At 42.7% G+C, this 16848-nt stretch overlaps 1 protein-coding gene across 2 annotated transcripts in view; it reads left to right on the top strand.

The window, feature by feature from the left end:
* Nucleotides 1-32: 32 nt before the first annotated feature.
* The window catches only part of SKIC3 (SKI3 subunit of superkiller complex), a 162110-nt gene continuing 145294 nt past the window's right edge, over nt 33-16848 (top strand). For both annotated transcript variants that reach the window (XM_082375059.1, XM_082375060.1), the window contains exon 1: nt 33-144. The gene's annotated coding sequence lies outside the window, so the exon portion shown is untranslated. The remainder of the gene's footprint in view (nt 145-16848) is intronic.

The following is a 16848-nucleotide window of genomic DNA, read 5'->3' as shown; positions in this document are numbered from 1 at the left end:
GCCCACGTGACCCGAGTGCGCCTGACCCCGCCCCCGGGACGGCATCGGGCTCAGCTGGCTGACGACCCCACCTGACAGCGACCGCCGACCACCCGCGGTCCGCCGGGACCTCCGAACTGACAGTCTTAATCGTGTTTGACAAACGTAGGTGCCATCAGTTTATTTTTAAATGTTTGTTGAGCTCACCACGTTTATCCAGATTTTAAACTCACTCAGGGGTCTTATAGGAATTTAGCTCTATAAAAATATTTACCAAAGTTCGTCACGATGCATATAATCTCTGTATAAAGATGTTTATTGCAAGGAAAGAGTGACAGTAGCTCAAATGGGCATCAACAGGGAAGTGGTTAAATAAAATACAGTGTAGACATGTGAATTACTTTGTAGCCACATACTCAAGAGCACATTGGAATGTGCTTTCTTTGGTATAAATAAAAATTATTTCTCTAGGTACAAATATGTAGATATATACATAAGCTTTTAAAAAAATTAAGAGTGGTTACTTGGGAGAGATGGGTTTCACGTTCATTTTTTGAACTTTGCAACTTTTTTTCTGTTTATACTTCCCTGAGAAAAAAACAAAAACAAAACAAAACAAAACCCACACACCTCATACTTGTGTTCAAAGTTGGAAGCTAGATGAGTCTCGTAGGTTTTTTAAGTTTCCTTGGCTATCTCCTAATGCAGTGGTTTTTAACTTTGGTCACACTTTAGTCACCTGGGACTCGTGATGCCCAAACCAATGAAATAAATCTCCACGGGTCATGGGAGGAGGGGGAATCGACATATTTTTTCTAACCTCCCAAGTGATTCCAGTGTGACCTTAAGGTTGGAACCCACAATCTATATTTAATATGCTGACATACTGATCTCAGGTCCTTGAGAGGCCCAACGGGCCAGGGGCAGCTGAAGCCCCAGAGCCTTATTCATTTACCCCAGTATGCCATATAAATGCCATTTTTTTCTATGAGCCAAAACATGTAAAAGATTGAGAAGCTCAGAATAATGGATTTGTCTCCAGTGCTATTTCTCTTCCTTTCAGTATAGTTTCAGGGTGACAGTAATATTTTATGGGATAATTTCCTTTTTTGACCATTTGTTTCAATGAGCCAAGTACAAATTAACCATCTAGTTTTGTTGAATCACTTTACCAAAGTGATAATAAAATATGTTTGGATTTATTATAATTTACAGTATCTGTTAGCTGTCCCAAATTATTTTATTGGCACATGGAACGTGTTAGCAATCCTCGGCTTGTGTCATTGAAGGACTAAATAAGTTTGCCATTTTTAATGAAAAGTACTCTTTTTTTCTTTGGCATAATTCGGGCATTAAAATAAGACACATCTTAGATCCACTGACCTTTAAATATGATTTTGAATCAGTTGGAGACCTCAGTAGATAAGCACTCTTAGGTACACAAGAAGAATGAGAGAGAAATGCAAAACTTTCTTTTATCTCTACCTAAAGTATTAATGTGGTTGGCCACATGAAAATATGAAATGCTTAGAAAGCTGTAGTGGGAGGCAGAATAAACTTATCTCTCTCCACTTCTGAGACTCACATACACAAAGGTATGTGCCTAGCCTAGCTGGCACAGGCATGTGAGTTAACAGCGGGAACCCATGAAGTCCATTTGAAAGTCATTACAGTTCAGAATAAAATTCATGATTCCTACTGTCATTTTCCTTTTCTTTCCTTTCCTCCCTCCCTCCTTTCCTTCCTTCCTTCCTTTCTCCCTCTCTCCCTCCCTCTCCCCTTCCCTCCCCCCCACCCCCTTCTTTCTTTTCTTGGCAGTAGAACAGTTCCAGCCAGTGTGAGCAACACTTCCACAAAGTTCTACCTGAGGACATTTGGGGGCAGTTTCTACTTCTCTCCTTGGAACCAATTTTTGTGTCAGTTCCTTCCATTAGTTCTTTGAAGCTTCCCTTTCCTACTAGTGACACCTAGTGGTAGCCCTGGCAGGAGTTCTGTTCCCAGTCACCAAAAACAGCTTTCCCTCTATGATGTTGCCCCTCAATATCTTTGTCTATAAATAGTTTCAGACGTCCCTTCCCACCTCTGTGAGCCCCCTGCTCTGCTCTTAGCAGCAAGCTTTTTCTAGGCGAGCTTTTCTGAGACCAAACGTTTCCTTCAGAGAGGTTCAAAAACTGCCTTCAGTCCTAAGCCAAAGTCTGTCTTGTGAGCTAGTGAAAACCTTTGTATGTTGCTAGTTTCACCACAGGGAGTCTTGAAGAGTATCAGTTAATCTGGATTTCCTACTCCTTCAAACCAGAAAAGGGTGATAACATTGCCTGTATTCGGCCATTGGGATTATGATCATGAGAAAGTGATGGTGGCTTTATATACCACCTATCTGCTTACAACTCCAAAATGAAAGTCTGAACAACATTCATTTGTGTGGATGCCTACATAATATTCCCACCTGGATATTACAACAGAAACAGTGGTGTTCATCAAACATCCCATCTACTAGCCCACATTTCTCAGCCCCACCTATAGTCAGTTGAGGCTGTCACTCCCAGACTGAAGCATAGAAGGACAGATATGAGACCTCATCAGTTGTGTCTTTCTCTGTCACAGTTGACTTTCTAGATGGTGGAGCCTCCATCAGCACCCCCAACTCACCAACCTCTGTCAAGCCATAAAAGACATGTAACTAATGTGAGAAATAAACTTTTGTGGTGTTAAGCCACTGAAATTTTAAGGTTGTTTACAATTGCAACCGCATAGTTTAACCTGATGTCTCATACACAGGTGTCTCCAATTTTATATGTTCAAAATTGAAATGCTAAATTTCTCCCATAAACCTGTTCTTCCTTTGTCTTCTCCACCTCCATAAGTGACAACACTGTCTATTCACATGCTTAAGGTAGAAACCTAAATGCCATATTTGAGATCTCCCTTTTCTTCACTCTCCCTATGCAGAACAGTTAACACATCTGACCCGAGACTACTGTCCTTAAAAAGCTCTGCTGGCAAGGTTGGCCCTTAGCTGGCATCTGGGAACTCGGTTGGTAAACGTTTCCTACACTGATATAAAAATTTCCCTGAGCAATAAGGGTGACTCACTGTGCCTAAACTGTACAAACAGTATGGTTTATGCTAACCACAACCTGCTTTCCTTCTGGGAGGTTGGAACTTTGGTATATGCTGGGCAGAGGTGCCTATGTGACCAGCCCCCAATAAGAACCTTGGGTGCTGAGTCTCTAATGGGCTTCCCTGGGCAGAAACATTGCATACATGTTTCTGCATTTTCATTGCTGAAGGAAGGGGGAGCTAGCTGTGTGTGACCCCTCATGAGAGGGAGCATGTATAAGGAAGCCTGCACATGGATCCTTCCATATTCCACCTGTGTTCTTTTTCCTTTGATCCAGCAGTGCATCCTTACAACATCATCGTAATTGTAATAATCTTAGCGTGAGAAGAACTATATCATGAGTCCCATGAGTCCTTTTAGTGAATCCCTGAACATGAGGTGGTTTTAGGGACACCCCTAAAACCACCTGTATCTAATCCAGCACTGAGTTCTGTCAGTTCTATTTCCTAAAATGTATTTCAAATGACTCTGCTTCTTTTATCTGCTGTCATCACTCTGGAAGGTGATTTTATTTGTGTTGGACTTTGAGAGGACCCAATAAATAGCACCTTTCTTTCCTGCCTGAGTTTGGAACCAACTGAGATACAGAAAGTGATCAAAGTGTAAGCTGTATTTATAATAAAAATCTAGATTGGAGTGGGTTAAATGTGCAAGCAAATGGACTTGCTAACAGTCTCCTGAATTAAACTGCTGCTTTCTGCCTTGGAGCTGTCCTCTTGAGAAGACAGGTGAGACTGTACTCCGCAGGCACACAGATCTGTAGAAACGAGAAGGAAGGGGCTGAGCTGAGCATACCAAAAAAGGAGTGAAGGTTGCAGATTTTAAGAAAAAATTAGAAGGCTTCTTGCTCACTCCTGATTTCTGTCTTCCAGGTGGAACTCCAAGTCTTGGGCATGAAGCAAATGAAACACAAGCTGGCCATAAGTGGGGGGTGGAGAAAGGAGTGTAATCAGTGAACACCAGGGTAGTCTGCCCTGAGCCTCAAGCAAAACATGGGCCATTAGTACCAAGCCAGGCTTAGCAAATATGCACAGAGCTACATGGGCCCAGCAAAGGCACAGCCCAGAGAGTCTTAGGTGATGTGGGCCTTAGGGTGCAGACTGCTGCTCCTTGACCTTGAACCATGTTCAGAACATATTTATTCTACCACACTGGGACTCAGCAGAGGTAGGGAGGCCACAAAGACCTCAGAAATCAGGCATAACTAAGGCAAGGACTATATTATAGGAAAAATGTCTTTTGCTACATTGGCCTTTCAGACAATACTGGGTAGAATAATATTTGCTGCAGTTAGAGGTAGTGAAGTTATGCCTCAGGTCCCCTCGCATTTGTGGGCCCTTTCCAAGGTCCTAAGGGACCCTAGTAATGTGTTCACATGGGCGTCCTTTATATCCTCTTAATGTAATTTGGAAACATACAAAATTACAGAAAAGTAATACAGGGAACTCTATCCCCCAAACAGCCATTTGAGAATATGTTGTCCATCTGATGCCCCATCAGCCCCTAATGCTTTAGTGTGTGTTTCCTCCAACAAAAAAAGGGTATTCTTCTACAGAACCACAATACAACCCTCAAAATCAGGAAGTTAACACTGACATATTTCCACTCTCTAATCCTCACATCTAGTTCAGAATCAAGTTGGCTTTAGTTGTCATATCTCTTTAGCGTCCTTGGCTGGGGCAGTTCCTCAGTCTCTCCTTAACATTCATGACACTGACATTTATTTTGTGGAATATCTCTCAATTGAGGTTCGTCTGACATTTCCTCATGATTAGATTCAGGTCATGCATTTTTGGCAGGAACATCACAGAGACTGGACTCTGCGCCCCTGTAGAGTTGCCACTCCACTCCCTTCTCGCTCAGCACAAGCTAGACTCACTCCACCACCATGTTGACATCTACCCCACTCGTGCTTTCACCCCACTCTGAGCCACTGTGCGTCACCCCACTCCCCCAGCCAGCCAGCATGGGTCTCTACTCTGTCCCACCTGCTGGCTTTAGGACTGAATTGTTCAGGAAGGAAAGAGAAGAGGGAAAAGAATAGTGGTCATATATTTCTGTAAAATGTACAGAAGTGAGATGATTTAAATGGATTAAGGCCTTTGTCTCTTTTCCTTCTGTCACTCAGGCATTTTAGGAATTTGGCTAAGAGGTAGTTGAGTTGGAAATACACGGGTTTAATAGGATCATTTATATGATTTGCATCCAATTCTGTGTATAGTTATGTTTTTGCTGGCTGTCCTAGTGTAGAAATGGCTTCCAAAGATACTCCCACTGTCCACTGTAATGACTCTCCTCATTTGCAGACATGGAGGTGAGGGCTAGGGTTCTATTAACATGTGAGTATGTGCTGTGATGTCTGGCTCAGAAAGTATGGGAGTGCTGGAGGGAAAACAGAGTTTGAAATGGTAGAGCCAGAAACTGCTCTATGGAAAATTCTGTCATCAGATTTTTTGTAAAATTGTAAGCGTAAGATTCTGTTCTCGTGGACATAGTACACATGGGATATGCTCAATAATACAGCATTTAAACTATAAATCCACCATACACCTTTCTTGATGGGAATCATATGAAACAGAATTTATCAGGATTCCTATGAGCACACAAACCGGTACTAGGACTACATGCTGTTTTATCCTTCTTGTCAATTAAAAATGTTTAATGCAAATCAAACCCACAATGAGATATCACCTCATACCTGTCAGAATGGTTATCATCAAAAAGTCTACAAATAGCAAATGTTGGAGAGGGTGTGGAGAAAAGGGAACCCTCTTGCACTGTTGGTGGGAATGTAAATTGGTGCAGCCACTACGGAGAACAGTATGGCGGTTCCTAAGGAAGCTAAAAATAGAATTACCATATGATCTAGCAATTCTACTCCTGGGTATATGTCTGAAGGAAACGAAAACACTAATTTGAAAAGATACATGCATCCCAATGTTCATAGCAGTGTTATTTACAATAGGCAAAATATGGAAGCAACCTAAGTGTCCATTGACAGATGAATGGATAAAGAAGATGTGATACATATATGCAATGGAATATTACTCAGCCATAAAAAAGAATGAAATTCTGCCATTTGCAACAACATGGATGGACCTAGAGAGTATTAGTGAAATAAAACAGAGGAAGACAAATACTGTTATCACTTATATGTGGAATCTAAAAAAATAAAACGAATGAATATAACAAAACAGAAACAGACTCACAAATGTAGAGAAAAAACTAGTGGTTACTAGTGGGGAGATGGAAGGGGAGAGAGCCAAGTTAGGGGTAGGGGATTAAAAAGCACAAACTACTATGTATAAAATAAATAAGCTACAAGAATATATTGTACAGCACAGGGAATACAGCCAATATTTTGTAATAACTTTAAATGGAATATAATCTATAAAAATTTTGAATCACTATGTTGTACACCTGAAACTTATATAATATTGTAAATCAAGTATACTTCAACTAAAAAAATTTTTTTAAAGATTATGCTGTAAGAAAGATTGAGTTATCTTTTTTTTTTAATAGAAAATATTATCATAAAACGTGAAGCAGGACTTCTCTGGTGGCACAGTGGTTGAGAATCCGCCTGCCAATGCAGGGGACACGGGTTTGACCCCTGGTCCGGGAAGATCCCGCATGCCGCGGAGCAACTGGGCCCGTGAGCCACAACTACTGAGCCTGCGCTCTGGAGCCCACGAGCCACAACTACTGAGCCTGCGCTCTGGAGCCCGCGAGCCACAACTACTGAAGCCTGTGCGCCTAGAGCCTGTGCTCTGCAACAAGAGAAGCCACCGCAGTGAGAAGCCCACGCACTGCAACGAAGGGTAGGCCCCACTGGCCGCAACTAGGGAAAGCCCCTGTGCAACGAAGACCCAACACAGCCAAAAATAAATAATAAATAAATAAATGTATTTTAAAAAACACAAAAAAACCGTGAAACAATGGCTCAAGCGTAGGAAGACAAAAATTGTAGGAAAAAAGTATTATAGCGGTGTGTCTGAATTGATTAACAAATGTTTGCTATTATGTTCATTTTTTAATTTTATATTTTTTGTGATTATTTGCCCATTCTAAATAAATATTCACTTTCATACCTAATTTTTAATTTATTATTTTGTATTCTTTTTCTGAATGAGATCCTGCCCCACCTCCCAACCCCACCCAGTTGTGACCTGGATTTACCCTCAGCTGCATGTAATCTACAAGGCAGCTGGCCCTGCGCCTGCTGCAGAGCACCAATGAGTTTCTAACAGGGAATTGTCCATGACAGGCATGAGTAAGGTGCGCTGCTTGGGCCGCTCCAAATTCCATTTTGCATTCTGGTCCAGAGAGGGAAGCATAGAGGGATGCCTTGGATTCCTGTAGGATGTCACATGCTCAGTCACTCTGCACCATGCAGAGTCAAGATGGCTCTGGAGAGAGTATACCTAGAGGCAGATTGCTTAGCCAAAGTCACTGAAAACAGCCACTGAGGCACAGGACTGAAAACATATGCTCCAAGAGAGCTCCATGACGTGATAGAGGCCCTGCTCGATCCAGTAGGAGGGCTCAGAGTGGAAAAGAGATTTTGAATTGGTAAGAGAAAGACTGAGGCCTCCACTTTTGTAAATTTGTAAACTTGCAAGAAGGCAGGAATGATTCAGTTGTCTCTGTCTCAGATAAATGCACAGATGGATCTTCCCCCACCCCAGATTTTTAAACATGATGCCAAATTAATCCCTTATGAAAAGATTTTTCCCAATTGAGTTTACCTTCACGGTTGGACCACCTGCATTGACCAACTGACAGCCAACCTTGGAAGCTGAGACCAAGCTCTTTCCTTCTTTCAGATCCTAAGTCTATACTAGAATCTTTGATGACACCAAGTGCAATACTTGGTTCTGGGAATACCGTTTTGTTTGGCTATTGTTCTCCGGGTGGGGAGTGAGTGGTTTGTTTCCTAACTTTGATAGGTAGGTTTAGGGCCATGCTGCAATAATATTCTGCTTCCTATTAACACTTCAAACTCTTTAAAAGAGTGGGACTCTTCATTTGTTCAAATGGGATTTGAACGAATAGAACCAAAGAGGTCCTAAAGAACTGACTTATTCCAGGGCGAGGGAGGCTGCAGCTGCCTCTGCTGAAGGACCCACAGCTCACGGGGCCTCAAGAACACCCCCAGCAGAGACTACACAGAATTGCCAGTCGAGGAGGTCTTTATTTTTTTTCAAACAAGGGCAGGAAATTTTGAAATTTGAACTTTAATTCTTTCGATTTTGTTACCTTTGGGCTTTACCTTGCAAGAGTGTTTAATCTCTGAACCTCGATTTCTCCCAAGATACTGGTTTAGAGCACAGATATGGAAAAGGTCTGTTTGTTTGTTTGTTGTTTGTTTTGTTTTTAATTGGACCCCTCTAACCCCAACAGGGGAGAGAGTCCAAGAGTGTTAGTCTAACTGAAATCCCTTCACATGAGACCCACAGGGTAGGGGCCTGGGGTTCCTGGCATGAATGGAGTCTGTATAGTTTCAAGGTCTCCACATCACTTGTGAGCAGCATTTTAAGTCTTGAACACAGTGGCTTTCACCCCCTCTTGTTAGGGAATGGATTGGGTTCAAGCCACTTGCTTACAGGATTGATACCCCAGTATTCCTCACCGTCACTCCACCTGGGGTATCACCTGTGCACATTTCTATTTTCTTTTCTCTTCTTTTTGGCCACACCACATGGCATGTGGGATCTTAGTTCCCTGACCAGGGATTGAACCTGTACCCCCTGCAGTGGAAGTGCAGAGTCTTAGTCACTGGACAGCTGGGGAAGTCCCTCACTTGTGCACATTTCTGACTCTGCTGTCAATGTTTCTGAATCTGGTTTCTTCAGGTTGTAGGGAGCAAGGATACTCCTGCCACATGCTTTTCAAGACACTGCCATTCCTCATGTCTGGAAAGTCCCAGGCTTTGCATATGGAACATACCTTCAGTGCTTCCGTCCCCTCTGCTGTGCCGTGTTCCTTCTGGGAACGCTTGGCTGAGCTTCTGACAGATTAACTTGCTTCTTATGTTGATCTCTTTCTTTCTCTGCCACGTGCAGTGTGCCAAGCTGAGTGCCTTCCTTGCTTCCTTTTACTTTCTCCTGTTTTCTAGCCTAGACTATTTTTTTTTTTTTGCTGGGTCTGCACAAATAATGCTCTGTGCAAAACCAAACTGTCCTTTAGTTGGCTGATCCCAACAGGAAATAACTTTCCATCAGATCAACATCTAAGCCAGACCTGTACTTGCTCTACTGTTGTCCAGCCTAGCTTTACTTTTGTTTGTGTTGTCTTGGCTGTGTCTTCTCTAGGGCTCTAACTCAACACATTTCTCTTACCTGTTCCCTTAAGGTGTGGGCATTACCAATATCTATAGCTACAATAACTGTATCACTGTCAAACTCACCCTTAATGCACTGAATATTTTATCCTAATTTTCCTAGTCTTCCCCTCCTTAAATCTGTCCAAATTTCTGTAACCAGTTGTCATATCTGCCTGAGTCTTCATGGAGATGGTTCTACTGGACTGGCCCTGAAGATGGGGTTACAAAGTCCATATATGACTGCTAGAGGCATGAGAGAGAGAGAGAGAGAGAGAGTGTGTGTGTGTGTGTGTTGGAGGTGGGGACAATTCCCAGAGAAAGGGATATTATGAAGAGGGCAGAGGCTTAGAAAAGGTGTCCACTAAGGGAGTCGTTTTACACATTAACATGCTGAAGACTCGGAGACGTACTGCTGTAAAGACACCTGGTTGAGAAGAGAAGAATAAGTTGGAAGATATTATGAGGACATACTCAGAAAAATTCAGATGTGGGATATCTTGCAAAGCAACTGGCTTGGTCTCCTCAGAAACACAGTATCTTTTAAGGTCGGTGAAGATGTTTTAGAATAAAAGAGATGAAAGAGACATAACATCAAATGTAATTAGATTTTGGTTCAAAAGAAAAGAATCTAGGACTTCCCTGGTGGTGCAGTGGTTAAGAATCCACCTGCCAATGCAGGGGACACAGGTTCGAGCCCTGGTCTGGCAAGATCCTACATGCCACGGAGCAACTAAGCCCGTGTGCCACAACTACTGAGCCTGTGCTCTAGAGCCCGTGATCCACAACTACTGAGCCCACGTGCCACAACTACTGAAGCCCACGCACCTAGAGCCTGCAGTCTGCAACAAGAGAAGCCACCGCAATGAGAAGCCCGTGCACCGCTACAAAGAGTAGCCCCCACTCGCCGCAACTAGAGAAAGCCTGTGTGCAGCAACGAAGACCCAATGCAGCCAAAAATAAAATAAATAAAAATAAATAAAATTTTAAAATATATATATAGTTATAAAAAAAATCTATTCAAGTATATTGAGGACAAGAGGGAATTTTTGAATCTGGGCTGGATATTAGTTGATATTAGGGAATTATTGTTAATTTTTTGATAATGCTTTTGTGGTTATGCAAGAATGTCTTAGGAGATGCACGTTCAAGTATTCAGAGGTGAGGTGTAATGATATCATGATGTCTGCAACTAATTTTCAAGTTATTCAAAATCAACAACAAAAAATATGGATGAAAGCAAAGATGGCAAAATGTTAGCAACTGTTGAATCTCAGTGGTGAATATGTGGGTGTTCTTTTGTATTATTCTTCAAGTTTTCTGTATATTTTATAATAAAAAGTAAAAAAAAAAAAAAAAAAGAGGGAAACCTATTTAACCTAGTGTTCCAAACATTTAACTATGAAACTCTTTTTTTCTTTAGAATATATTAATATGGAAGCATCTGCTGCTTCACAAAGTATACTTGGACATGCTGGCCTAGGGCAGGCTCTCAGTGGCTACCTTTTAAAAATATACTGTAATGATAAATGCTCAGTGAAGAGTAAAAATCTTAAAGAAAAATTCAAAATATACTTAAAAAATTTTATCCAGCTGGCTGAGGAAATGTTCACCATATCATTTACAATGGGACCATTCTAATGCTCTTAACAGTGGTGTGACTTTATTGGCCAGAGGAATGAAGGTCACAGCTTGCATTGTGATTCTTGAATGTCCAGTATGTGTTACCCAAATCCTTTCTCTTAGTATAACCTCATGGATGATGGTACAGGCTGAATTTTCAATCATCTATATCCTTCTGTGTTTAAAGAATTAGATGAAGTGATAGATCATTTAGAGCACTTTAAGGAAGAGAAACAAATTTGCAAGCATAATTGACGATTCTTACTAGGGACAAAGTTATGAGACCTCATAGTTTTGTGTGTGTGGGTGGGGGGGGGAATCTTCCCGGAACAGGGCTCGAACCCGTGTCCCTTGCATTGGCAGGTGGATTCTTAACCACTGAGCCACCAGGGAAGCCCCTATTATTTATTTATTTATTTTTGGCTGCGTTGGGTCTTCGTTGCTGTGTGCGGGCTTTCTCTAGTTGTGGCGAGCGGGGGCTACTCTTCGTTGCGGTGAGCGGGCTTCTCATTGCAGTGGCTTCTCTTGCAGAGCACAGGCTCTAGACATGCGGGCTTCAGTAGTTGTGGCATGTGGACTCAGTAGTTGTGGCTCACAGGCTTAGTTGCTCCATGGCATGTGGGATCTTCTTGGACCAGGGATTGAACCCATGTCCCCTGCACTGGCAGATGGATTCTTAACCACTGTGCCATGATGGAAGTCCCCTCATAGTTTCTTGTGACGGCTGATTTTATGTCAACTTGACTGGGCCATGGGCTGCCCAGATGTCTGGTTAAACATTATTCCTGCCTGTGCCTGTGTGGGTGTTTCTGGATGAGATTAGCATTTGAATTGGTAAATTGAGTAAAGCAGATTGTCTTCCCTAATGTGGGTGGGCATCATGCAATCCACTGAGGGCCTGAATAGAACAAAACAGTGGAGGAAGGGAGAATTCGGAGAATTCACTCTGTCTGCCTGAGTGCTCAGCTGGGACATCCGTCTTCTACTCTTGATCTTGAACTACACCACCAACTCTCCTGGGTCTCCAACCTGCAGACAGAAGATTGTAGGACTTCTCAGCTTCTGTAATCACTTGGGCCAGCCAGTTACTTATAATGAATCAATCTCCCTCTCTCTCTCTTTCTCTTTCTCTCTCTGTCTCTCTGTCTCTCTCTCTCTCTATATATATATATGTACTGTTTCTCTGGAGAACCCAGAAGAATGCATTCCTTATATCCATTTGGATGCCTTTAGAGAAAACAGCAATTCAAACTGATAAAACAAAAAGGAAATTTATTATTTCACATAACAAGATCTGAGGTTGGATGGCTCAAACTTTGGTTAATTCAGGTGCTCAGCTACATCATCAAAGACTTGGGTTTTTTACCTTTCCACTATTCTAGGATTAAGGTATTGGCCTTCCCTCTCTGGTTGCAAGATGGCTGTTAGAGCTTTAGGTCAAATCCATAAACTATGATATCCAGAGAAAGAGGAGGAATTGCCTCTACTGGTATCTACTATTTAAGGTTACAAAACCTTTTCCAGTAGCCTCCAGAAGGTCTTACCTCTAGTTTCATTGCCCCAAACCAGTCAACTAGCAGGAGGAATGGTATTACCATGGTTGTCTTAGATATATATCCCAGAGCGGGGGATAGGGTTATCTTCCTTGGTGGATGGAGTGGCAGTTTTAAAATATGACTGCAAATTCTTTGACACCTCTTCCCTTAGAGGGTAGGGTTTATGTGCTCTGCCTTTGAATCTGGACAGGTTTGGAACTGCTTCCACCAGTAGAAACAGAGGATATGCTTCTGTGAGACTTTTGAGGCAAGGCCATACAGAGCCATGTGGCTTGTTCACTAGAACACTTGCTCTTGGAAACTTGAGCTGCCTTAGGAGAAGTTTGACTACTCTATGGCCGTCATGCAGTGAGAAAGCCAAAGCCACATGGAGGGCGATATGTAGGCACTTTGGTTGATGCTCCTGTTGAGTCCAGCTTTGAATATCCCAGCCAAGGCATCAGACATATGAGTAAAGAAGAAGCTCCCAGGTGATTTCTAGCCCTCTGAACACAATCAGGATTCTTCTAGCAAGGCAAGAAAATAAGAAATGTTAATGTGGACAACCAGAGGGCCTGCCACAATTTGGATGCCTGCTTCTGTATTGATGTCCATGGACATGAGGTTTCTCTAACACACTCAACTTTTAGATTAAAATTTTTAAAAAAAGTATTTCCTGAGGTTAAGGACTTCCTTTGGGGACAATAAAAGATGTATCTCACAGGTATGATTTGGCTCAGACATCTTGGACCTCTGAGCAGTTTCATATTCTAGACTTGGCTCCACCTAAATTCACACCAAGCTCCCCTGGAAACACAGAGGGCCTTTGGAACTGATGAGCTCTTAGACCATCTCCTAGTCTAATTTAGTACAACCTCAAAATATTAGTCGAGGTAAAGACTAATCTACTGTAATAAACAGACTCCCGAAGTTCACGGCTTAAAGAAGACAGAAATTTATTTCTCTCACATAATCTTCTGAACAGTTTAGGCTGTCTGTGCTCCCACAAGATCCTGAAGGAACCTCTAGGATGTTGTCCTCATCTGCATGGCTGAACCTGATCATTGTCACATAATGTGACTGTCACATCGTGTCTTCCAGCCAATAGGAAGGGGAAAGAGAGCTCGGAGGAGCCCAAGCCCTGTGTCTTAAGGCCCAAGTCTGGAAGTCACACATGTCACGTTTGCTCACATTCCATCGCTGAGAACAGGTCACATAGCTGTAACTAGCTGCAAGAGAGACTGGGAAATACAGTCTGTGGCAGGGCAGCTGCATAAGAAGGGGAGAATGAATTCTGGTGAACTGTCTCCTCCATTCCCAGCAAGTGAGTTCTTTATTTGGATCGTTTGGAGGCTGAAATGATGAAGCTCTCTGACATAATTAGGTACTGTTTTTCTAAAATGCATTTCACCCTTCTGGTAGCCATTTTTATCCAACATCCCCCCTCTCCCACCCCTGTCCCCCACTTGTGTATGTCTAGGCTGTGTCTCTAACAGACACGTAAGTCTGTAAAGCAAGACCTGTATCTGAGGCTCAGCTAAACTTCTTGGCTATTACCTGTTCAGATGATGAAAAAAAACCCAAAACGAACAAACAAAAAACCCCACAGCTCTGTCACTTACGAGCTGTTTGATCCTGGGCAAGTTATCCGTAGACCCAATTTCCTTATCTATAAACTGAAGGTGGTTATGATATATTCCTTTTAGTCGTTATGAGGATTAAATGAATTAATGCTTGTAAAGTGCCAAACTTCATAGAAATTATTTAATAAATTTTAGCTGTTATTATTGTTGTGGTTCCCATTATTTATCTCATGGGTATTTTGTAAGGCAGATAATAGTACCTTGCTTAATGAAACGATACCCAGAACTGCCAGGGTTTGGCCATAGAAGGAGATTTCACTGTGTGGAAATGGGATTAGAGTTGGGGCTCTAACTCTATCCCCTGAGCTTGGGGTTCTCTCATTTCAAGTTAGCATGAGGCCTCATCACATTACATGGTAAGCAGTTAAATCTCCCAATTTGACATGTGGTTGGAGACTAGAACCCAGGTTTCTGATATCTGGGTCTTTTGACTCCCATTTTTAATGCATCCAACACCACTTCACTACTCCAGCCATGATTTAGTTATCTGTTGCTGCAAAACAAACCACCCTAACACTTAATGGCTATGGTTGTTATTCCTCACAAGCTGTGGGTTAGCGTGGTAGTTCTTCCTTTGGTTTCCCCTGGGCTCACTCATGTGGGTGCATTTAGCTGGAGGGTCATCTGGGAACTGCGCCCAGATAGAATGGCTGAGTAGCTGGGCCTCTGCTTGGCTTTTTCATGGCATGGTCATCTCAGGGCAGCTTTTCTGAGAGGGCAGTTCCTATGCATAAATGCTTATCAAGACCCTGCTTGTGAGGGACTTCCCTGGTGGCACAGTGGTTAAGAATCCACCTGCCAATGCAGGGAAAATGGGTTCGATCCCTCGTCCAGGAAGATCCCACATGCCGCAGAGCAACTAAGCCCGTGTGCCACAACTACTGAGCCTGCGCTCTGGAGCCCACGAGCCACAAACTACTGATACTGATGCCCGAGTGCTCTAGGTCCCATGCTCCGCAACAAGAGAAGCCACTGCAATGAGAAGCCCGCGTACCGCAACGGAGAGTAGCCCCTGCTCGCCACAACTAGAGAAAGCCCGCGCGCAGCAACGAAGACCCAGCGCGGCCAAAAAAAAAACCCCAAAAACCAAAAAACCCTGCTTGTGAAAGATCTGCTGATGTCCATTGCCAAAGCAAGTCACATGGCCAAACCCAGACTCTGTGGGAAAAGATTACACAAGGGATGGATATCAAGAAGAGTGATTCACTGGGGGCCATCATATAGTAGTCTATCCCAGCACATTTTAGGGTTGTTACTTCCAGATCTGGCCATAGAAAATACAGTAATGGTTGGCCTAAGTTCCCACCCCAAAACCTAAACTTTAAATGTAATATATATCTATGATAAGTGACATTGTACTTTGCACATGATAGATCTTTAATAAATAAATATTGAAATAAATGAATTAATAAGTCAATAATATTACCAATGGTAAGAATTTGCAAATAATGTCAAATAACAGTAATAATTACAGGTTGAAATTTCTCAACAAAGTCTTTACCACAAAAATTATAGTTCTTCATAGAGTATAAATTTTTAAAAATGAATAGTTACATCTTCGATTTTCTTCCATCTGCCCCACTAAGCCCAATACAGTCCCTCAATACCTACTGGCTGATGGACTAAATAAAATTACACTTGGATTGTTCCTATTTTTTTGATAAAGAACATGCAGTAAGCTAAAATGAGACACTTTTTCTTGCCAAACTTCTTCAATTAGAGGCTGTTTGCTGCTATAAGTAACAGAAAATCCAGTTTAACCGCCTTAAGCAGTGAGAAAATATATCAGCTTATTTAACAGGACATCCAGTAGGTCGGCCTCAGTGGTGTTTAATGTTACAGCTCAGTGAGGTCATTAAGGATCTTAGTTCTTTTCATCTCTCCAGTGTGCTGTATCCAGTGTTGGCTTCATCTTGTGGCTGGTGCCCCTCATGGTGAGAGGTGGGCTGCCAGCAGCCAGCAGCACTACATGCTCCCTCATTTACCTTCGGTGGGAGAGAGATGGAGAGAGCATGCTGGCTCCCATGGCTCTCTCAGAAGAGTTAAGGACTTCCTTCCTAGATGCCCCAATAACCCTACCCCCAATCTCATTGGTTTTAACTGGATCACATGACCATTTCTGAGTGGGACATGGTGGTAAGGGGGGTAGAATTACTTTGATGTGCTTAGACTAATTAAAGCCCAGTCTTAGAGTGGGAGAGGGGTCAGCTTCCCTCTAAGCATTTGACTGTTCATAAGAGACATAGATAACCTAATAATGAAACCATGTACAAGCCCCTGTGTCCTTGTCTTTTGGAGTAAAATGCTGACTCAAGAGTTAATGATTGTCGCCTGCCCATGCAGGGGACACAGGTTCGAGCCCTGGTCCAGGGAGATCCCACATGCCGTGGTACAGCTAAGCCCGTGTGCCACAACTACTGAGCCTACACTCTAGAGCCCGGGAATCACAACTACTGAGCCCAAGTGCCACAACTACTGAAGCCCATGCGCCTAGAGCCCATGCTCTGCAACAAAAGAAGCCACTGCAATGAGAAGCCCACACACTGCAACAAAGACTAACCCCCACTCGCCACAACTAGAGAAAGCCCGCATGCAGCAACGAAGACCCAACGCAACCAAAATAAG

This window comes from Balaenoptera borealis (assembly GCF_965194805.1).
Source record: "Balaenoptera borealis genome assembly, chromosome: 2".
Taxonomy (NCBI): domain Eukaryota; kingdom Metazoa; phylum Chordata; class Mammalia; order Artiodactyla; family Balaenopteridae; genus Balaenoptera; species Balaenoptera borealis.
The sequence above is the reverse complement of the archived record's forward strand: the minus strand, read 5'-3'. Positions and strand labels throughout refer to the sequence as shown.